The 23,206-nt window shown below is 41.4% G+C and overlaps 1 pseudogene; it reads left to right on the top strand.

Moving 5' to 3' along the window:
* The first annotated feature begins 331 nt into the window (after positions 1-331).
* LOC118697761 (hyaluronidase-4-like) lies at positions 332-18,901 on the top strand (annotated as a pseudogene).
* Positions 18,902-23,206: the final 4,305 nt, after the last annotated feature.

Here is a 23,206-nt window from a genome sequence, read left to right as displayed (position 1 = left end):
TTATGTCAGAAATTTGTCCAGTGGTTCTTCTTTAGCCTAGGGTACAATTTCACACAGAAGAGTGTGGGAGTGTCTGTGGTAGTACATCTATCTGGACACAAAGGCTTTTGAATTTAGGTCATGTATTTCTGTGAAGAGCTGCAAGCCCAGTTCTGCATCTGCATCACAAGGTTGTCTTAGGTAGAAGACCAAAATCAGAATTTGGTCTAGGCTTCTTAACAATTATTAAAGGAATCAAATATCTAAGTGAATGTAATTTTACAATTTATTTTCTATTTCACCAAGTTAGAGACGTTTCTTTTGCAAAGAAAACCACATTTACCGTACAACAATGGCCCTGGAAGAGGAGGAGTTGGAGGTAGCTCTGCAGCTGACTGAGGACAGGTAGAGTTGCACATATGAATGTAAGGTATCTCATGTCTTGAGTGCTCCCATGTGGACCACCAACTACACCAGCCAGTACCAAAGTTAGGATGTATTTGATTCCTTAGCTCCACAAATGGGTCACCTTACAGGACAGGGTCACAATGTGGTGCTGCATGAGTGCCCTTTACCAGGGAGAATCCAGGGTGGATCATGCCAGGTTGGCTGGAAATTGGTGCTAGGCAGGACCACAGAGCATGCACCACATGGAGAAATACAAAATATAGTGAAAACCTTGGTAACAAGCAATTTTTTTTTCTTCAGTTACCCTTAAATTAATACTACTCTTACAAATGATGAAGTAATTGGTTTACTTAATACAGGTTGTACAGTTCAGTCTTTGGAGAGACATGATCCAGCTTGTGTCTGTAGTACAGCTATTGGAGAAGGGAGAGTTTGAGGCAGCAGAGAACACTTACCATGATGTTCTTAGCTGGAACCTGTTCTTAAACCACAGTTGATCCTGAGAAATAGATATTGATTTCTAGAGACAACAGAAATAGGAGTTTGTTTTATTTTATCTGAACCACTTCTGCTTCAAGATGATCATGTTCTTCCCAAATGCTGAACTGTAGACTCCTCTAATTAGCTGAGGATAAGCAATACCAACACACTGACAGGCTTTCAGCTTTTATCAAGTTTTCTGATTTAGAACTCAAAAATTTGAAATTTGGGGAAGCACTATGCTCATTTCTTATTTCTCTCTCACCACAGCTGGGTGTTTGACTTAATAAAAATTATATTTTGAGCAACTCATAAAATATAGAATGCCTGGACTCATTTTGTTCCACTTCAGTCTGACTGGTAAATGTGTGGGATTGTGGTTCCAACTTGACCAGCTTTAGGTGTCACTGACATCTTCTTTCCACTCCCAAACTTTCCTCTCACTCCCATCTATCCATCATGGTGTGCTGTTCCCTGCTTGTGATGGCACAGCTGCTCAGGGACCCGTGACCTAATCTGGACTGGGAAACCCACGAGGTCAAATTTTCCCTTGTTAAAATACAGGTGCTTTCCCACAATGCTTTTTTTTCTGAAAGTCATACGAATTCCTCCATCTGACTCACATGGTTCTGCCCATAATGTTGAGCCAGGGCTAAGGAAGTGGACAAAACCCACAAGGAAGTGGTAACAAAGCCATAAGCTGAGTATTGTCACCCAAGACAATGAATTGTGAGTAAGCAGCCTTGGTGTGCAGTTGGCAGCATCTGTCAGGGCTCACCCAGCTCAGTGGTGGGTGTGTGTGTGGGTGGGGAGGGCAGTGCCTGGCACCCCCTGCTCTCCTCCCTGCCTCCATGGGCGACAGCAGGCAGCACATCCTCCCAGGGATGGGGACACTGCCACGGCAGGGCACTGCTGGACTCCCCCAAAACTGAGGGCTCCTTGCAGTGATCAGCCTTGGTGCCTCACAAAATGCCAAAGTCGGGATAAGAAAAACTCTCCTGGCATGGCCCAACTCAGGAACATGGATATTTAATGTGTTTTCTGAAGTAGCCTTTTGCCACTGAGTCTTAAGGTTGGAAAAAGATGAAAAGGCTTCCTGGCTGAACATAATCATGTAGCTTTTTTGTGTTTCATCAGCTTTTTACAAATGCAGTGTTCTCGGCTAGGATCAGTGGCTTTGTAAAAATGGGAATGATAGGATTGTTTAGAAAGGAGCTAACAGCTCTCACCAACAAAACCTCAGACCAGCTGGGACTTGTAATGCTGCACATTTTTGTATACAAATCTTCTTTTAAAACTCCTTGCTAAGATTAAAAAAATGTTGCTTAAATTAAAAATTATATCAGTTTTGCACCAAAACCATTTGTTGGAGATAATGAATTAAATTTGCACATCATGCACAATAAGGGTACGTATGAAAATTTTTTGCCAAAGAAAATTTGATGTTTAAGATGCTGTGGCAGACACAACTTCTCCTTTCTTTATCTTTCAGGAAAACTAATTTCCTGTCAATATGTGCTAGATTCAGAGAGTGAGAGTGTTTGCAAACACAGGTTACTCTAAAAACAAGTTGGAAATGATAGTTCTGTACATTTTGAAGAGCCATACTGACTGGGAACAGTGCAGCATCTCAGACACAAAAGTTCTATTCTTCTAAAAGCCTAAGGAAAAACAATGCTGTGGCATATTGCTTAATGGATTTAAAGCCCCTGAATTGTTCTCACTCAGCCATGGCACCGTGTGCCTTCCAAATACTGTAGCATGAGGCAGCAAGGAGCAGCTAGAATCCTATTAGGAAAGAGGGGAGAATTCCTCCAGTGGCTTCCCAAATTAAGTTTGATTTAACTTTGAGAGTTAACTTTGCTGCTTTTAACAGTTACAACAGATCAGATTATCCCTTGTTGAATGTCAACAGAGTAATTCCAAGGCAGCATTTTTCTGATTCAAGGAATACTTTGTTTAAGCTGTAATAAGAAAACAAGGGGATGTGTGAATATGTGTTGATATCCATGGATATCCACATGCACATGTAAATGAGACTATGCATGTTCATACTGTACTTCATGTGTCTGTGAGCTCCACTCAGAAGCAGTAGAAGATTTCTGAGGGGTGTGAGACTTGTTTTCTGCCTGGCAGGAGCAAGCTTGGAGCAGTTGCATAACCTTATAGCCTGGCATGCATGGCCTATGCTGCTGCACAGATTATGTCTATTATGTAACCCTTTTATACAGGAAGCTAACAGCATCTAGCAAGCTAAAAATAAGCAGACTTCTATAATTTCAAACAACAGTATTTTAAACTTCCCTTATGTGGCTGCTTCTGTTTCAACATTAAATCTGGCCTCTTCAAAAATTTTATTGATTTTTTGACTAGGGTGATATTTTAACACACTGGCAGCCTATTTTCTCAGAGAAAGTCAGAGCTCCTTTGTCATTTTCCCATTACAGCAAAAACTTTCCTAGCTTTTATTTAAGGTGCTTTCCAATGTCTATGAAAACAAAGCAGCCTAGTGCATTAGTCCTGTTTTTTTTCCTCAGACAGTCAAGAAGTCTCATATTTGTGGGCAATTTTTGGAAAAGTTATGTTTGTTTTCATGTTAGTAATAACCTTCTCAGTCAATTAGACAGCAGATTATTAAGAGTATTTATTGTATTGCTCCTTCCAATGCTGAGTTTGCTTGGTAGAACTAAAAGCATTTAGTTTTTCCCTCTGCTGAAGGTGCTCCTTGCCTTGGCTTTGTTTCCACGTGCCCTGTGTGCTATGGAAACCCTGCAGGGCTGACACCTCCCTCCTGGACAGCAATATGGTCAGTGGCTCGTGTACACAGAGCACAGCTGGGTTTCTTAGCTGACACTTGCATTCACCTTGTGTTGCTAGCCTTGCCCTCCATGTGTGGCTGTGCTTGCCTGTCACCATCATGAAGAGAATGCCGAGCATTTTAATGCCCAGGGAATTGCATTTTAATGCCCTGAGCATTTTAGTGCCCAGGGAATCTGCCCCTCCATTTCTGCAGGTGCATCCCAGTGGCAGTGTTAAAAAAGGCTCATGCCAGGTACTGCCTCCCCCTTGCTGGGCTGTCTGAGCTGGTGGGTGCAGGGAATACCCAAAGCACTGGCAGGGCAGCTTGATACAGGATTTCCCTACATGGGAGACCAAAGGCCCTGCTGATGATTCTGATCTTCCTCCAGTGGGACCCAGGGATGGGGGAACACTTCTCCCAGGCAAGATGCAAGCTGGCTTTGGTAGGGACAGGACAGAGGCAGGGCCAGTGCAGGCCACTCACTGCTCTGTCAAAGGTGCTTCCTCAAGCTTCATAAAGCTGAGTCAAGCTCAAAGATCCCACAGAGACCTCGAGTTCCTACAATGGACAATGATGCTATTTGCATGGGATTAATTAATACAAGCATGAACTGAAGTCCTTTGGAAGCTTTGGACCACTCTTTGGACAAATATTCTTTTTTTAAGTGTCAGCATCAAACTTCATGGTGTGGAATTTGGGCATTTTTTCTAAATCTAGAAGTAGGGACGAATGAGACAAATTCTCCCTGGGCCTCCATAGGAATTTAGGTACTGATACACCTCAATTTAGAAGGGGTAATGATGTGTAAGCACCACTGTTGTATTTATCTCAGCAGCCATTCACAGGTCAGAGCATACTTGGATTAAAAACCAATAATAAGCCAACCTGATTTCACTGCAGATGCTAATTTGAGTGGTAGAGCTACTTCACTTTTCACATTAACCTCACCAGAAAAAAATCTCCTAATTTTGTTTTGCTTTCTCCACTCTTAAAGGGGCATAACATCATCTGCTGTAAGACAGTTTTTATCATCATAGACTTGAAGTAGCTGAAAAGCAGGCATGAAATATTCAAGTTTGCTTTGTTCACCCTTGGAATTTTCCTTTGAGACTGGTGTAAGTCCATTAGTTCCCAGCACCCACCAGCTGCTCTAAGGACTGTGAGCAGAAATTCCTTGGAATATCCCCTCTGTGCTCCATGCAGTGAGCCAGCAGGTCCTGTGACAGCTGATGAGAGCTAGATGCAAAGGGACTTCAGGGGCATGGCCACTGAGAGAGGCTCATTAGGTTTGTTCAAAGTCTCCATCCATACATGGTGTTTACCCAGGTTTACACGAACCCTGGTTTAAAATAATTGCAAAAATCCCTTAGACTGACAACACTGAATTGTTGCATTTTCTGCAACACTAACATTTAGCTGTAATCTAATGCTCAGCTGGTGAAAAAAATCAACCTTCTTGTTGTTATTGTTATTGTGTTACAGCTATTCTGTAGGAGTAGGAAGAGAGGAATGTCACCCCTATCTGCTGGCTGGGTGCAAGCTGTAATCACTCTGCTGTGTGTGTGGGTGCTTGTTCTGCTCAGTTTGGGGGCTGATCTTACCCTACTTCAAATACACAGCAACTCTGCTGGACCCCAGGAAGGGTGGTGGGGGGAGAGTCTGCTCCTTTCTGCTGCACAGGGCTAACCTTCTGTTTAATTTCCATGAGAAGAACATGCTCGGAACATTAAGCACCACTGGTTTAATTTTCACTTAGGATTTACCGTACAATTGCATCAGGAAAGTGGGCAGAGAGGAAAGCTGCCTCTCAAAAGAACCAATTCAGCACAATTTAAAATGCTATGAGCTGTAAGAGAGGCAGAGGGAGAGCCCAAGCAGCTCTGATGCTTTTAAATGGACATTTTCCCTAATGCCAAGTGGCTGGCTAAGCTGGATTGTGGTCCCCTGAGCACATGGCCCATCTCCCACTCTTTGCAGTGTGGCTATTTTGAACTGCAGGTAAATGAGCAGTGTAAGCATGCAAAATATAGCTCCTAGTGTAAAGGCTCCCATCTTTGGAAAAGGCAGGTCCTGCAAAACCTTTAGGCTTAAAACAGGTGTAAAATTGTGCTATTGACTATGGAGAACCTTGTAAGACTGGACAGGGGCCAAAGAGGCTTTGTGATTATTTCAGGGTATGCAGAAAATGACCCAGTCACTGGCACCAAGAGCATGAGGAAAGCACAAGCTAAGCAGAAGGACTGCTTCTATGGATGTTTCATCAAATCCATCCATCAAACCCTCTGCCTTTTGCTAGGACTAAGCATGAGTCTAATCTCCCAGGCTGGACCACTGTCAGGTGCAATTGTCTGCAGATGAGAGACATTTATGCAGCAGGAAATGGGGGACATTTTTAGATTCAGAAGTCCAGATATCTAGTAGGCCACCAGAACATATTTATTCTCATGTAAATCATAAGAAAAAATCACAACAATAGCAAATGGAGCTGAGATGTCCTGATGAGCCCAACAAACAGTTGTAGCTTGTCTGCTAAAATATGATCTCTCTCTAGAAAATTGCCTTCCAGTAATTCAGCATTTTAGCTTTTGATAAATTTTTCAACTCATTCCTTACAGTGCTAGGGAAATAGCTCTATTGTATCAAATTCATACTTTAATCTGTAGCATTTTGAGGAGGCCCTGTCCTAATTTTGAAATGTTCCTCATCAGTTAATGCTGTTTAGGTTTTCTAGCACCTTCACCAGGATCAGTGAAGGATTGTACTAAAAGAGTTTGAATCTTGGCTATAATCAGTCACCAGTGTCACTGGGTCAGGCAGACAATTGTGCTATGAGATCCATTTTTATGATCCTTTATTAATTTTTATGATTATTATTATTTTATCCATTTTTATTGTCTGTTATGCTGCATTTTCTATCCCCTGCATTTACTAAAACACCAGAGACACTCTGCAGAATATCAGTGAGGCAAATCCCTCAAGGCTGCCTTGATCTAGTAAGCCCCCATGCATGAGGAAAGGCAGAGAGAGCAGCAGTGCATCCTGCCATGCCCCCTGCCCCTGTGCCTCTCCAGGTCCTTTCCTTTGCCACCAGCCCCCAAGCACATTGCCACCAAATCTGGGTCCAGCAGACAGCAAAATTCTCTGCTGACAGCATGACTTCCACTGGGAAAAAACTCATTCCATCATCAGACTTCTGTGTGTATCAACTTTAGCTTTGCTGATAAAAAGTCAACAAATGGACTATTCTGTAAAAATCCAGGGATTTTGTTGGATCTCTGTGGGTGTGAAAATTCTTCTTTCAAAAAACATTCCTGTCTTTGATAAGAGCATTTGGCAACTGGCTTGCCTGTTGAGACAGCCTGGTTTAAGTCCACCAAGGCTGTGCTGTTTCAATGTCATATTGTTGTAGAAAGGATAAAATATCATTGTGCTGATTCTTAACTTTTGTCATCTCTTGATATGAATATTGTAACATCACTGGAGCAGGTTTTTTGTAATAAGATAGATGACAAAGCTTGAAAATGAATTCCTGTGTTCTAGATTAATTTAGGGAGAGAGATACAGGGTTTATGTAAACTGATGAATGTTTTGTCATTTTCTTATCATTTTGCCAGCTATTTTTTTCAGCAGTATCTTTTGTTTTGGTTCAAGTACTTCTCTCTGTGTCTTCATTTCAGAACTGCCTTTTTAAAGCTGATTTTGCTTAGTCTTAGCTAGAACTGTTTGCTGCCTAGAAAACACACACAGTTTCTACTTTCTCTGCATTGGAAATTGCTGTTCATTCTGCATTTTCACTGTCAGCTGGATGCCAAGATGGGCTGCCTCTGTGTTCCCCTTGCCAAAGGAAAATCTAGTGAGCAGAAAGGGTATGTCCACTATGATAGACACAAATGAAAGAAATACCAAGCAAAAAGAGGAGGATCATTTTTTAGCAATCCTGCACAACTGGAAGCATTTTGAAAAGTCTGGGGAAAGGGAAAAATATTGTAGAAGAGTTTGGGCACATCCTTTCTGCATGTTGCAAACAAGAGACTGTTCTCTGATGGAGCATGTGAGTGTGTTGTGGCTAAATGTATCAAACGGAATAAAATTAGAAGCCAGAAGTCAATGATTTGCCATGACACTGAATAAAAAAGAGCAATTTCCTCCTTAACAATAGAGCTCCTACAAATATCTTTCTGTGCTAACTTACCCAGGAAAGGTTTCTCTCGGGGGTCAAGGTGGTCTGCCACTTTGCAGTCTTCAGTGACCTATAATGATATTGTGGTTGTTATGCTGTTGCTTCTGCTGCTATTTTTATTATTATTATTTTCTTCAGCTTGCTGATACTTTGCCATGTGCTAGCTCAGAGGACTTTGGAGCAGCAAATCAGTGCATTCAGCAGGAAGTAAAGCCTAGGGCTAATTGCACCCCAGTCCTGCCTGAGGGGAGATTTGTGGACCCACAGTGTGGAGCTCTGAGCCTCCCCACCTCCCACTGGGAGGCAGATCCCAGAAGCGCAGCCTGTGCAGAGCCCCATGGGTTTAGGGGAGATGCCTCGAGGTGGCCTAGAGCGTGGCTGCCTGCCAGTGCAGGGCTCCTGCCTGGGAAGTGCTCCCTGGAATCAGACAGGGAATCAGACAGAACTCACCTGAGGATGTGCTCAGCACAGGGTGACACCTCCCTGGGCCAATCTGTTACAAACAAGACAGCAGAGGGTGGCAGCACAGGGAAACTCGCTGCAGCTTAGAATCACAATGTGAAAAACAAGCAATTGTAGGGATTTGCTGCCCTCTGGCAGGATTTTTTTACAGCTCGGATTTTCTGTGAACTACAAGAACAGTGCTCAGCAATAGTGCCCCAGCACAGCAAGGTCTGCATTTTCCAACTGTTTGTTTGCCAAAGCTGCTGATCAGCAGTGCTGCAGCCTCCATGGAACCCTCCTGGAAAGCCAGAAGTACATGTTGATCCCAGGCATGGGCTGGTGTAAGGAGCAGGGCTGCCGGGCTGGCAGGAGGTCCCTGTCCCTTTCCTCCATCTCTCTGCTGCTATAGGCAGCCTGACTCTCTAAAGGTTGATTGTCTCCTCAAAAGAGCAAACTCATAATCTTCCAGTTTTGGCTGTGCAGCCTTTCGGTGAGAAATTCAGTTTTGCCTCCCTCTAAAGCTGACAAGCCCTGAGTGGCTTAGCCAAGTTCGAGTTCTAGTACATGCTTTCTGAGAGATAATCAGGCTAATTTTCTTTAACACCATTTTCTAAAAGGCTCAGTAATGCTGCTGTGGCACCTGTGGGTATGTGGGTACTGAGTTTGAAAACCTGGGGTTTGCTGTGTTCTGTGAGTCTCCTGGGGTGAGATTCTCTGACAAAATGTTGAGTTCTGCAGTCTCTGACCATCCTGCACTGCTCCTGTGTATGGGCTGCCCATCAGCAGGAGCAGCAGGCACACCTTGTGTGCTGTTAAACAATCAGACTGTCAGAAGATTATATCCTAAAAGCATCAAAGGCTTATTAAAAATACCTAGTTTGGTTACCTTGGATGTTGATGGTTTTGATGAAATTAAGTTATGCTAGACTTAAACTAAAATAGCAGAAAAATGGGGGACTGGGGAGGCCCATAAAAGCACCTCAGGTGCATAGATATTCCTCACTTTTTTTCTGTTTTGAGAGAAGGGAAGGATAGCATAGCTACACTATTCCCAGCAGTACTTATGTAACAGCCTGGCTGCCCATATCCCACCATGGTCTTCACCTCCAGCAGGTCACAATCCCAGGAGAGATAAAAAAGGAGGCTAGGACTGAGTAAGAAAAACAACAATAGAACTCAAATACAAATGGTTGATTGTATAGGTGTATGGGAATTTCCTAGGGTTTTGAATGTAGGGGAGACCTTGGAGCTGGAAAATGATACAACTCTCTCTCTCTCTTACATAAATATATATATATATATAGGTTTGCTGTAGGGACCTTGTGATTAATAATGCTGCCCATAGTAGTGGCGCAGGCCTTAGCTACAAAGTCCACATTGCACACTGCAGTGCTGTGCAGAGATATCAGCACAGTGTCTGGAAGGCCCTAGCTGCATGTGATAGTGGAGGCAGGCTAATAAATAGCTCAGGACAAGTGTTCATGTATCTGCTTTATTGCTATCAAGGGTTTGAACTTGGATCCCTTTATGGTACTGCACAATGACAATGAAATATGTGTGCTTGTTTAGAGCTGTTTGGAGTATCTCTGGCTGGCATTGCACAGACAGGCCAGGGATGCTCATGAAATTGTGAAGATGGTGATAAAAGCCAAGGTTTGATTACAGAGTCACTCTGGTTGTTATTGAGAAAGCTTGAATGGTAAGGAAACCATGTCTTCATCAGGCTTTCCACTGCAACAGCCACAGCCACTAAGATGTCCTGGGGCCCACTGAAGTGGTGTCAACCCCCTCAGTGAATTGATGAGAAAAGTAACTGCAGTAGGATGGCTCCTAGACTTACACCAATTTACTTTGGCTGGGAATTTCCCCCCTTTGTTTGGGTTAGATTGTGTTCACCTTGTTTCTTCATTATTAGCATGGTACATGCCTTAGAACTCACTGATACCAATACATATATTTATATATGGCACAAATATTAACAGCTTTTCTGTTATGTTTTACAGACAGACTGGGAGATCTGCCCAATGTCCTCTCTTAAGTTGTGTAAGTATTCCTGGAAATGGAACTCAGTTTGCATTGTTCACCTTTCAGCCCCTGGCATGGCTGCACTTACCACTTATCTGGACTTCTCTTGCTTTGAAATCAGCCTGATCAGCAGTTTGGGAGGGAAAGCCTTTCAAGGCTCCTGGAATGCCTGACAGAACTGTGCTTCCTGAGGTATGGTGTACTGAACCTGAAAATGTTCTATATGGTTTGAAGCCCCCCCAGCTATGGCAAGAGGGCAGGCACATCACTGGAAATCCATGTTAATGGTGGCATACCCTAAAACTTCAGTTTTCAAGCCCATCCAGAAAAAAAAAAGGCATGGCATTAACTATTAGATCCCAGCTGAGGTCTTCACTGCTCACACTGGAGACCTCAGTGGGCCTGCAAATGTGTGTGGTGCAAAAGATATCTACAGAGGAAAGTCCAGGAAACACATAACTGAAATGGAAGGGAACATTTCAGCATATGATGTTGGATGTTATCAATTCCCTTTGAAGAAAGTGCAGAAAGTTTTATGAAGGAAACAATTGCTTTAGGAATGGGAAGCAAACCGAAGAGCCTGTGGGGATGCTACTTATACCCTGACTGTCATAATTACAGTTTCCATGATTAGAACCACACTGGTTCCTGCCCACAGAGTGAAGTTCTGAGAAACAATGAATTTTTCTGTCTCTGGAATAGCTTTGCAGCCCTATATCTTTCCATGGACATTTAGAAACCCCTTGGAAACAGTCAAAAACATTTTGTACTTTTCCCAGTTTAGGTTGAATGAATCCATAGGGATTCCCCCCATGGCATCCCAAGATTATGCTTTGCCTGTATTTGTGTATACCTGACTAGGCTGTCAAGAGGAGTCAGTATTATTTCTCTCTATTAAAAGTTTTTGCTGGAACAATGTCGGCTGCATTTATCCTTTAACCATTCTTGCAGATGGTGCATCAGGATGGAAAACCTCCTACTTGGGCCAGCTCTGCTGGTTCATGCTAATCCTCCATATGCTTTAAAGAGCACAATGTTCTGAAGAAAAAACACAACCTTGAATATTTTTTTTTCTTTTTTTTTTTGCTTTAATTCCTAACTAGGCGGTACTCAAACAAGGCTGTACTCAATCATTTGAATGGATTAAAAGGAGTTCAGAAATTTGGTGTAGTACATAGGAGGCTGTTAATACATGAATCCTCCCTCAGGTGTTTCTGTTCAGGTATGCAATCACTAATCCCCAGACACCTGCTCTTTTTTTAGAAGGGAAACTGAAGCAGAAATGTTAGCAACTTGCTCTGTGTACATAAGAATGGAAAATTGGAACCAACAGTCTTTCTGCATGCCTCTACCTCAAAACCATATAATTTAGCCCTGTAATACCTATGTTGGTCCAGGCTCCAGAACAGAGGAGTACTGGTCACATCAGCTGAACACATACAAACACACACATAACACTACTTTTGAGATAAGTCCATTACCCTAGGCCTTTTTTGATGTGATTCTGGACATCCTCCAAGAACCTGGATGAGGGCAGTAGAATTCCTGTGAAAAATCAGCATGGTTTGTCTGTCACTGTCCTGTTTCTGTTCTCACCTGCAGACAGTGACTGCACTACCAGCAGACCCCAGTTCCTCTGTTTCAGAGTTTAGCAAGTGAGCTGTATTTGCTTTTGAATGCTATGTCTGAATTTTCATGCCAGGTACTGAATCTGAAGTTGGCAGCCTGTCTGAGGAGGAGCATTAGCTCCCTCTGCTATTGGGTCTCACTGCTCCCTTACCACTGCCATTACTCACACACTACCCTGCCCAGCAAGGAGATTGGAGACACCTGCCTTGGTGTTTTACCCAGCTTGCTCTTCCTTAGCTTTGCAAGGACAGGATAGACAGACATCAATGACTGCTGCACCCTCTTTGCCATTTCACGTCCAGTTCCTGCCTCTTTTCCCCCTCAGGCAACATATCTCTGTGAAGCTTTTTCCCATCAAGTCATTTCTTAATGTACTGTGGCCCTCAAACTCCCCTAAATCAGTGATGTTGTCTAGGGAGTCACTAGCTTATCAATGGCCTTTCAAATTCTGTGCTTATGGCATAGTAATTCACTTGTTACTGATCCTTGGTCATGGCTCAAATTAAGGATAAATATCCAAGCACCAAATACCTTCTCCTTACAGCCTGCTCTGTGAGAAGGACAGTGAAAGATATCTCTCTGGAACAAAATGAGAAACAATGTAAACTTGAAAGGATATTGTAACTGAAATTCTTAAAATTTGCCAAGTGTTGCATTTTCTCTTTCATTTAAGGTTGCACAATGCTGGTATTTCCCTTTTATAGTGTGGGCCTATTTACAGTTGCTTTTTCTAGGTTTTAATAAGAACTGAATGAGCTCCTAGGGAAGGCAGCAAGAACAATGCATGCCCTTGGAATTACAGCTCTCAAATTGGAGAGGGACTGAAAAACAACTGATTGACATAGCAAAATGGCTGTCTCCTTCCCCTTATCAACAAAAAGAGAACTGAGGAAATGTTTTGGGAAATTCTTGTGTAAAAAATCTCACTTTAGTGAAAGGATTTAAGTTGCTTCTAGTAATTGATGAGTTATCAAATAACTGTGATTAAATTTTTGCATCAGAGTGGATTAAGATACCTTTTTTCCTCCCAATTTATTAATTTCCTTATTACCAGCATCTCAGGCAGTACCTAAGTTTGTAACTTCAGTTTAATACTCATTGTAGTCTAGACAGCAAACCTTTAGCCAGGATAAAATATAGTTCACAGGGACCAGATTGAAGTCCTAGTCTGGGAGACAGCGTCATAACATTCTACTGGATTACTTTACAAAGGATGTGAGATGCTGAATTAACCTGACATTTAAAATTAATCTTTTCACTGTAGCAAAATCTTTTTAACACTATTGGAGAGAATGCCCTGGGAGCTATAGGCATTATTATTTGGTCAGCTATGACTTTAACTTCTTTAGAGGTAAACCTTAGCCTGGCTTAAATGCACTGTGTAAGATCCTCATTTTACCCTGTTAATAGAGAGTATCTGACTGCACCAGCCCTGAGTACTTGGCACTAGCAGAGCTGAGTGCTTAACCAGCCTTTGCTGCCCTCCAGCCAGGACAACATGGAATGTGGTCAGCCCTTCCTGGCCTAGCAAGCCTCTTGTGAGGCAACCAGTAGTGGGAAGCCAATGGCTAATACCAGGTATTTTGGATGATTGCTCCTCAGTAGTTATCATCCTGGTCAAATTCTCTCCCAGCTGGGTAAAACACTAGGAAATTATCTAGAGAATGATTAGCACACCAGACAAGGTCTAGTGGTGGTGCTCAGCAATTTGTCAGGTTTTGAGGACTGTCCTTGTTCGTGGGAAAGAAAAACAAAGCAGGCTGATCAGATGGAGAGGTTTTGTACTACACATCAGACCTAGCCATGTTAAAATCAAAGATTGATTTTTGAGGCTCTGCCATGTCCTGGAGTTTTCAGAAAGCCACATACCAAACTTTGTCATAAAAAAAGACTTTTTCCTTAGAGCTATGTGAAATGGGTGTTTTGGGCTGTTTTTCTCCTGGCAGATAGTATAGAAAACCCAGCCAGCACGAGAATGAATGGCTGAAAATAAATGTTCAGTTGTCCTCAGCAAATTCAATTACTTCAGCCAATTTTTTAAACATTTGGATGTGGTCTCTGTCAGAATCAATATGAATAGGAGGGTGAATTTCCTTCTACCCCAGTTAAGTGACAAAGGCAAGCTTCTGGAGCTTCTCCATCAGCTCCAGACACCCACAGTCTTGCCACACAGCCACGCTGACATGATCTGCTTTTCTAGCATATACCATGGCTTCTTGAAAGATCTACACACTGGTGTTTCCTGGGGAATACAAGTTGCTGAAGTCATTTGCTCCTCAATATTGAGGATTGTATTTTCAGTATAAAAATTCATATTAATCCTTTAAATTAGTGAAATTTATGTTATCCTGGATGAATTCATTAATGCAGGCTCCTTACATATTGCATATTTTTTAGAATGCAAGAGGAAAAAAATAAAGTGGGTAGTCTCATATTAGCTAAAATTTCTACCATTTACAGAGCAACTGAAGAGAAGTGCAAAAATTCACTGATTTGGAATTTGAGCCCTACATTATCAATGTCACAGCAGCAGCTGAAGTGTGAAAGAGTATCTTTGTCAGGACAAGATATCATGTGTTCAAAGAACCTGGAGAACCTCAACATATCTGCACTTAAATTTTAAGACCTTCCAGATAGATGCCTTGGAGAACCAAGGATTTATTGTGAGAGGAGAAAGAATTAATGAAGATCTGGAAATAATGGCAGAGACATGGTCTGCCACAGTGTCAGGGCTATGAAGGAACTGACTGTGATGAAGTGAAAGCTGTTGAGGACCATCCAGGCAGCTCTGTAGACTCTGCCTTCCCCAGATTTGCAGGTACCTTCTCTAAGTACTGCTTAGGCAAAGGGCTGGCCTCAGGCAGTCAAGAGGAAAGGTGGAGTGGATCCAAGGAAAATTTTCACATGCTCTGCAGCTGAGGGCTGAACATTGTCATTGTCCCAGACAAAATCCAAACCCTGCAGCTGTGCCCTGAGGTTTATTGGCCATAAAGCACAGAGGGGAGTGGAGCCCCTTGGAGGCCGAGTCAAAAATGCACAGATCTCGGGAGCATGTCTGGCCCTCGATCCCATTTTCTGAGATGAGGCTGTTTAGCAGTCTAGAAGCCTGGTTTCTGCTCAGCTAACAGCTACCACCACGACAGCAGAAAACTGCTGCTCCTGAATAAAACAGCACGAGGTCACTTTTCTCCTTTGTAAAGCAAAGAAGAGTCTACCCATATCATCTGGAGGTCATACTGGATATTTCCTCACAGAAAATGAATGATGAAGGGAGATTCTGAGTTTCTTTTCCATTTGAGTGAATTCAAGTTCTTGTTTTCCTCTTTCATGGTCAGTGTGATTAAAGTTTTCGCAACTTTTTGAGCCGTCCACAAGATAAAGAGGAATGAAAGAGTCAGGAGCTGAGAAAGGAAGAAAAATTATTAGTATATTAGTATATATACTGAGAGAAGAATACATATATTCTAGTCCAAAACAAATTGTCTTACTGTGTTTTTTTTAAAGCCATGACTATTTAAAATAAAATTAATAAGTAGTGCTAGAGGCAGGAGTATTATATATATTATATATATAAAACATATATATAATATATATACATATATTATATATAGGAGTATTATATATGACTTTGTATTAGAATATGTGTAGCTGGATAAAAAAATACCCAAATAGATATAGAAAAAACAGGGATCAGTGAGACCTGTGCTGAGCTCCCTGCTTTTTCTTCTATTTGATCCAGGCAAACATTTGCAACATAAAATCCAAATTCCATCTGCTCCTCTTATTTCTTTTTGTTTCAGAACCTTAAAGATCCCATCAGGCTTTGACCTTTGTGAATTTGCACCTCCTAGCAGCTTTTCCTTTTTTAAACACAGGTTATTGTCCTCATATATACTCAGATAATTACTGCTGTAATAAATATGTTAGAAAAGCAATTGTGCATTGAAAAAACATTATATTAATAGAGCTCTTGAAGGCAAGTGAGAAGAACTTTCATTATTTTTTTAACAGGGTTCCATTGTAGAGAAAAAAATTTAAGATTCCATTTAGGGTAGGAGAGACTGTGATTAAACCACAGCCAATCAATAAGAAGTTAATCAACTTTACAATGATCCTTCTTTAAAGAAAAAATTTAAACTTAATTCAGGCTATTTATTTCCAAAAAATAAATTAAGGATATCCACCAAATTTTTTCTGAAACATACTAGTGAAGAAAACTAGAGACTTTAAAAAAAATATGGAATGGCTTTTTCAGAGAAATGCAGTTTTTTAAAAATCAGAGTATGATTATGGTGGATTTTTCAAAGGAAGGGTGTAAAAATGATTCATTTGACATTTTGCTTGTGCTGTAGGGCTGAAGTACATGTTAGCAGGAAACAAAATGTTTCAACATTAGAATTAGATGTTAGTTTGACTCTTCTTGCTGTTTCCATTAAGGTCACATCTTACAGAAAGATAGTCACACTCCCAGTAACTGAACAATAGGGGAGTGAAACAGTATTTGATAAAATCTTCTGAGAATATGTTAAATTTGCAACTGTCTCCAATACATTAGTGCATCCTGTATAAGTGTCTATCCAGGTATCCAGGAAGCAGGCACAGATTTTTCCCACTGAATAAATCCACTGAAGTGGGGCAGCTAAACTAGAAATGCACCTTTTAGCTGGGAGGGCACCCCCAGTGGGCTTAGCTGGTTTATATCTCAACAGTCTTGGCAGGCCGGATGATTTTGTGAGGGTCAGGAAGCTGGGATCTGCAGTGTGAGAGGATGAGCAGGATGGCACAGTGAAGAGATGCTTCTCAAACCCCATGGACATGATCTGTTCTCATGGGCAAAGCTGTCCCAGGTGTCCTCCCGATTCCTCTGCTAGCATCCCTCTCCTTTTGAGGCTGGACACGACCATGGGCAATACGTTTGCATACATTTGTATCAGCTGCGCTTCTAAGATCAAATCCTTTCTCTTCTGTTCTCTTGTGAAGAGCACTTCTGATTTCTAATTTTATAACTTTTTAGACTCCTGTTTTCTTCTCTTTGTGTTTCCTGTTGGCTACATTTTGCTGTCTTTAACTGATGTGCTAGCATTTGCACGTTTCTTTCCAGGGATCAAACCATCACAGAGCATCCTGTGAAGAATCAGATGCCTTAAACTTCACACCATGAATTTCTCTGCCTATAGCCTCAAGATTTAGACATACCAAACATTACCATTGCAGTGACTAAATTACTTTATAGCACGAGTGTGGAGGGATAGAATGTAAGAGAATAGTGCAGAAGGTAATCTCACCCCTGAGGAGTTGCAGCTGTACTAATCACCAAAGATTAGGAACAGGCCTGCCCTTAATAGGCCACAGCTGTGTCCAATAAGAAGATGAGTGCTACAAAAGAGTGGGTTAGCTAGGTGAGGAGAGATGGAGTTGGTTGGTTGTGCTGTGGAGAAGGGGTTAGTGCTGTGAGGAGATGCCCATGAGAAATCACTGAGAAGGTATGGGGCTTTTGAAACACGATGATAACACATGAGGTAGATACCTAAGCAGGCCTGAAAATCTGCACCTGAGCTGTCAGCAGCTGCATGGTTAAACTGTAGATGTGGAACATAATACAATGTGTTGTAATGAAACTAACAGTGGAAAAAAATTATTCTAGCTGTACACTTTTTTTCCTGTAGTGGATTGAAGTTCAATTTGTGGTATTATTCCTACTGAGTGGTAGTGAGTTAAGTAACTCCTACTGAGTTAAGTAATCTCTGTATATCCATGAGAATGGATGCTTTTAAATATAATAAACATACTTTCTCCTATTACAGTATAAATTGTGCTTCTTTCTTTAATCTTTGTGAGACTTAAAAATTCTTAGCAATATCAAGTGGAAATAATGCATGAAAATAAAAGACAGGGGGCAGATGATAAGCACAGGGCCCTCTTATTACTTTTGATGGTCTGATCCAAAGCCATAGGAAGTCAATGGTAAGCTCCCTTGGTTTCAGTAGGCCTAGCATCAAGCTGGGGTGCCTCCCAGGGAGTTACACCACCAGGGTCTTGTGATCTTGATAGGTGTCTCTTCCATGTTAGAACATTCCTAAAATAAATCAGAACGCATGCATTGCAAGCAAAAACATATTTTAAAGAAGTATGTATAGATGTTTAAACAAAGAAATATCTAAAAGTATTTGTTATCCAAATTGGTTAAGATTTTGATAAGCTACTGAGCATTTAGATAACAAATAAATATCCTATGTGATTTGGATTTTAACAGTACTTTTTGGTATAAGGTATGAGAATAACCTTAAATGTTCCTTGGCCTCATCAAAAAATTAACAAGCAGCTATAAATCTGCTAGTATCTCACTAACAATTGAAACCATGTATGTTGCAGTGTGTTTTTATTTTGCAGGTTATTGTTTGATTTGTTGTTTGGTGGCTTTTTGGGCTTTTTTCCCCTTGCTTTGGCGTGACACAGACTTTGTTATTCAATTGAGCCAGGTGTCAGTTTACTCTTTGCTACTTCCTGCCAAGTTTCAAACCCCTTCCTGCCACATCCAGTTGTTAACCCCTCCTGTCCCAAGCAGTTTTCCTCCCTTGTATTCCTTGCCCTTGTGTTCCCCCCCCCCAGTTCTCCCGATTAGCTGAACATTGTATCCTCCCATGAGACCTGCCCCCCTGTATAAGCTGTTGCTTGCCCCCAGCTCAATGCCTGGGACCCTGAGACTCAGGGAGTGTAACATCAAATAAAGGAACCCAGTGGCACCCCAGGCCCGTGCTGCTGCTGTGGCCTTTTTGTTCCGCGTTGCGCCTTCGCTGGTAGCTGGGATGGTGCGGAGCCCCAAAGAGGGGGACTGTCACCATCCCGCTGTCACCATCCCGCTGTCACCACCTAGCCGGGACATGCGACACATGTGGAGTTCTCAGCACGTTGAATCTTTTAGCAGAGGCAACCAAGGTTATTGGAATGTCTTGTAGTTGGGACTGAGAACAGGACAGAAGGAAAGCTGCTCTGACATAATTACCTGCTGATCACTCTCCCAGGCTTTTCTGTGAGTCGCTTTGAAATGGGAAATCTGATACTAATTCTGTATTTCAGGTTATTTGGAACATTCACTTTTAGTAATTGTCTGGCACTGGGTACCACATATCCCACCAGCTTTTGGCAACAAAGATATCTTCTTGTTTCTCTTCTGTTTCCTCTCATCCCAGAAAAGGACAGATGTTTGACGCTGGTGCCTGGTTACTGTTACACCATGAAGTGGCTATAAAATTCATGGCCTTGTTTCTTCATGTAGATCCAATCAGGTAAACCCCATCTGTATGTTCAGCCAGTTAGGAGGCACAGATCCATGTGACAGCAAGGTTCAGTTAGTGTTACAAATTAAATCAGCAATTCCAATGCAGTGTAGGCAGCCGTCATCCCAACCATCCTGCTTTATTCAGTATTAAATTATTTTTCTCCCATTAGCCTTGAGGCAGCTGAAGGGTAATGCTGCACCTTCTTGCCCATTTCTGCTGCTTGATATTGAAGTCAGGATTTTTCTTTATCACTCAACCAGTTCCAGATGTCTGGATGTTGATCTTAATCCCAGACTGGGGCTCTTTGCTGCAAATCAGTTTGACAGTCAAGTGCAAAGTAGATTTGCCTTGGCATAACTCAGGTGCTTAACTCTCTGAAATGATGCTTAAACTCAGCAATAACACTAATAAATACAGCACTTTAAACTCTGTACAGATTGCATCTCACATTCATTTTTAATTGTGTTCTACATTGAAATTGATGGGAATAGGGCTCCTAAGTACACCTAATGACTTAGATTAATAGTTAGGAGTTTGTTTCTGTTATTGCCATTTTTATATAGAGTAGATTAAAAAGTAACTACTGATCTGAGTCCTCATACCCTAAACCATGACAGATTATTTTATGCATATATTGTAAAATTTAATTGCCAGTGTCATTGTACTGAGAATAGTGGAACAAATTATGTATCTTTTTACAGATACTTCCACCTTGTGCTCCACCAGTGTAGAAGGCTGAGGAGTGCCACATTCTGAAAATTACAGAGTTATATCTAAATGTTAATATATCTTGAACCCTAACCTGCTGAATTAGCACCTGAATTTTCTATTAGGCTCCAAATTTAATGCAGGATTTTCTAACTTAGCCAATGAGGCTGCTTACTCAGATCAGTTTTCACAGTCTCCCTGCAGAACTACAGACTCCCCACAGAAAAATGAAGTCTCAACTAAATGTGACTTTCTGGGTATTTAGAAGTGTGGAAAATGTGGCTCTTTTTTTAACCCTCACTGGATGTGGCTGGTGAAGGCTTGAGCATTTATTCCCTGTAGATTTGTTTAGAGTTGGAGCAGTTCTGCAGTTTCTTGCTGCACATAGAATTTGCAAAGTTAAGTCCAGACTCTTTCCAAATCTTCAGGCACAGGTCATTGAAATGGCCTCAGTACTGAAGGCAAAGGCTTTCCCAGCTTTTCACTCTCTGTCAGAGTTACACAAACTGTGTTAAACAAATGGGACAACGGTGAGTTTCTCCCAGAGAGTGGGAGGAAGGATGGCAGCTGAGCATTTAGGGAAAAAGTCCTTAGTTTAAAATGAGTGCATTTCTGAAATAAAGACTAATACATGCCTCTGCTACCAAGAAAATCCCTCTTTATTAGAACACAACACAGATTTTAATATCATTCCCTTATGGCAACATAACCACAAAAGGTTTACAAGTAACTCCTGAGAGGGAAGAAAGGGGTGTTCCTATAGGTCTTAAAATCCATTTCTCCACTTCTTGAGTTAGTGTTTTTATTTTAATAATACATGTTTTCTTATATTGCTTTATATTCTGCTTTGTGATTTATTGTAGAGTAAATATAAAAATTCTAATAAAGTCATAAATGGTTTTGGTTATATTTTAAATAAATAGAGGATTAAAGAAAATATGTAATTTACAGTCTGGTCTTGCATTTGTCTATATGATTATTAGAGTTGCTGGCCTGTAAAATGAAATATCACCACTCAGTATCACATATATAATTGTCTCACCTTGATATCCTATAGAGTTCACTAGCAGTGACATACTTGCTCAACAATGTGGAGCAGACAGTATGAACTAACTTATGTCCGAAATAAGATGCATACACTGAAGAGCAGCAGCCACAAGCCAGTTCTCTTTTGTGAGGCAGCTTAAGAAAATATAGGGAGTACACTCAGCATTACTAAGTTTACAAAAGTTTTCTAATTTTTCTAATATATCTGGATGTTAGAGACAGACCTGCTATTACACTTCCCAGAATATATGAACCAAGTTCAGGCAATGTTTGTTTATCTCCTAAGACAAAGCCTTTGTCTGTTAGAGGAGAAAAGGCAGATTCTGGAGCTTTCCCCATCTTCCTTTGCCACTCTAATTCTCCCAAGGCTGTTCAGTTCCCAGGCCTTCAGTTTCACTAGAATATTTATCTGGAATAGCATGAGTTGAATTTTTTGAGCAGCAGAACTGAAAAGAGAAAGGAAACAAAATGCAACAATTGTGCTGTGCACACAGGCAATGCCCACACCTGTTGGGGAGTTGGGCTTCACAAGGGATGCAGTCCACCCCCACCAAAAGCTAGCAAAATCCTTCCAGTCACTTTGACAGGAGTGGTAAACTTCCATCCAAGAGACAGAAGAACTGTTAAAACTTGGTTTTGATTCATTATGATAACAAACACACATCTGTAAAAATGTAAAATTTGACTTTGCATTTTGACTTTTATTCCTAAAACTTAAGTTTATCAGATCCATGCTTTCTTTGGTTCTGCTTTTTTTAAAACCTCTGAATTTTCACTTTAGCTCTTGTATTGATTATATCTGCCCTATAAAGAATACTTAAAGTCAAAGAGCATTACAGAAAATGTGCATCTTTCTGAATTTTAGCCAGCTGTTGGATGGATAACATTGGCAGCTTAAAGGTCCTGCTGAATTTTTTTACCATCTAGAAAATGAATCAGAGACTTCGGTGGGATTTCTCTGATTTATACCAGTTGTGAGTCTGACCCTGAATCTTTCGGAACTGGCTAATTGCTAATCAATTAGAAAACCTTTCAGCTGGTATGTGAAAAATAGCATTGAACTTCCAGTTCGTTCCTTGGCTTTTCTGGTGGAATTTTGGTAAAGAAAATTGTCTCAACCTTTTTAGTGCCTGCCCAAGCAGCAATTACAGATTCTCCTCAAAGTAGCTGCTATCTACAAAATTTTCTGTCTGCCCAACAGAGGTCTGATCTGCAAGCAGTCACAGGCACTCACTGACCACCCACAGGGCGGTCATGTCCTTTTATACTAATATCTACGTACATAATATTTACCTTTATTTCCCAATGCTTTTCACCCATGTTGGCAAGTGCACCTTCACCATAAACCAATCCCCAAGTGCCAACATCACCACAGGAGATGGAAGACAAGAAGAAGAAAGAAGAAGGATGAGACACGCCCTGATCCCTCCATCTTGTCTCCATAACCCCCCTGTACCAAAAACCTTAAAGTTTATATTTCACCCTCTAAATGTGTCCCTTTTACACCCTTCACTCTAAAGTGATTCTCATGTCCTCAAATTCCTTTCACTTCTGTGGATGGATCAAAATCAAGCCACCAAACACTCTTGGCAACATTCCAGGATTTTCAAGACCCCCAAGGGTTCTCCTGGCATCTCTGGACATCGGGAACGATGTGCTGAGATCCCACACCTAAATACCACAGGGAGAAGGGCAGTGCCAGTAAAAGATGATCCATGTAGGATGTCAAGGCGTTGGTGTGAACCAAGTATGTAACAAATAGCAAAAGTCAAATACCCAACCTGAGCAAGAGCTCAGCACGAGTCTGGCCAACATCTGCTCCCACTGAACCACCCAAGTTCTGGCTCCTTCTGGAGGTGCTGACTACCATCTTTTGGGCAACAGCTTCAATACATTTATAGCTATTGCCATCATATACAGCTATAGCATGGCCCAGCAGCAAGCTGTAAAATTTAGCTTCCTTCTTGCTTCTGTTGTCTATATGCCTAGTATTTTATCTTGCCAACTTCATACATCAATCTAGGGCTGCAAGGTATTTTGAATAAAGCAGAATATTCAAGGCCAAACAGAAGACCTAAAATAGTCTTAGGTTTGGTTTTCTTTTTTTCAGTGTCTGCATGTCTGAAGCTGCTGATCAAGCTGTTTTCATCAGACACCCCTGATTGTGTAGTCTAGTAATATGGTCTATTTCATCTATTCTTACTATTAATTTTTCTGGTCATATGG

Source organism: Molothrus ater, chromosome 5 (assembly GCF_012460135.2).
Source record: "Molothrus ater isolate BHLD 08-10-18 breed brown headed cowbird chromosome 5, BPBGC_Mater_1.1, whole genome shotgun sequence".
NCBI classification, from domain to species: Eukaryota; Metazoa; Chordata; class Aves; order Passeriformes; family Icteridae; genus Molothrus; species Molothrus ater.
Note: the sequence above shows the minus strand (reverse complement) of the source record. Positions and strands in the feature narration are given on the sequence as shown.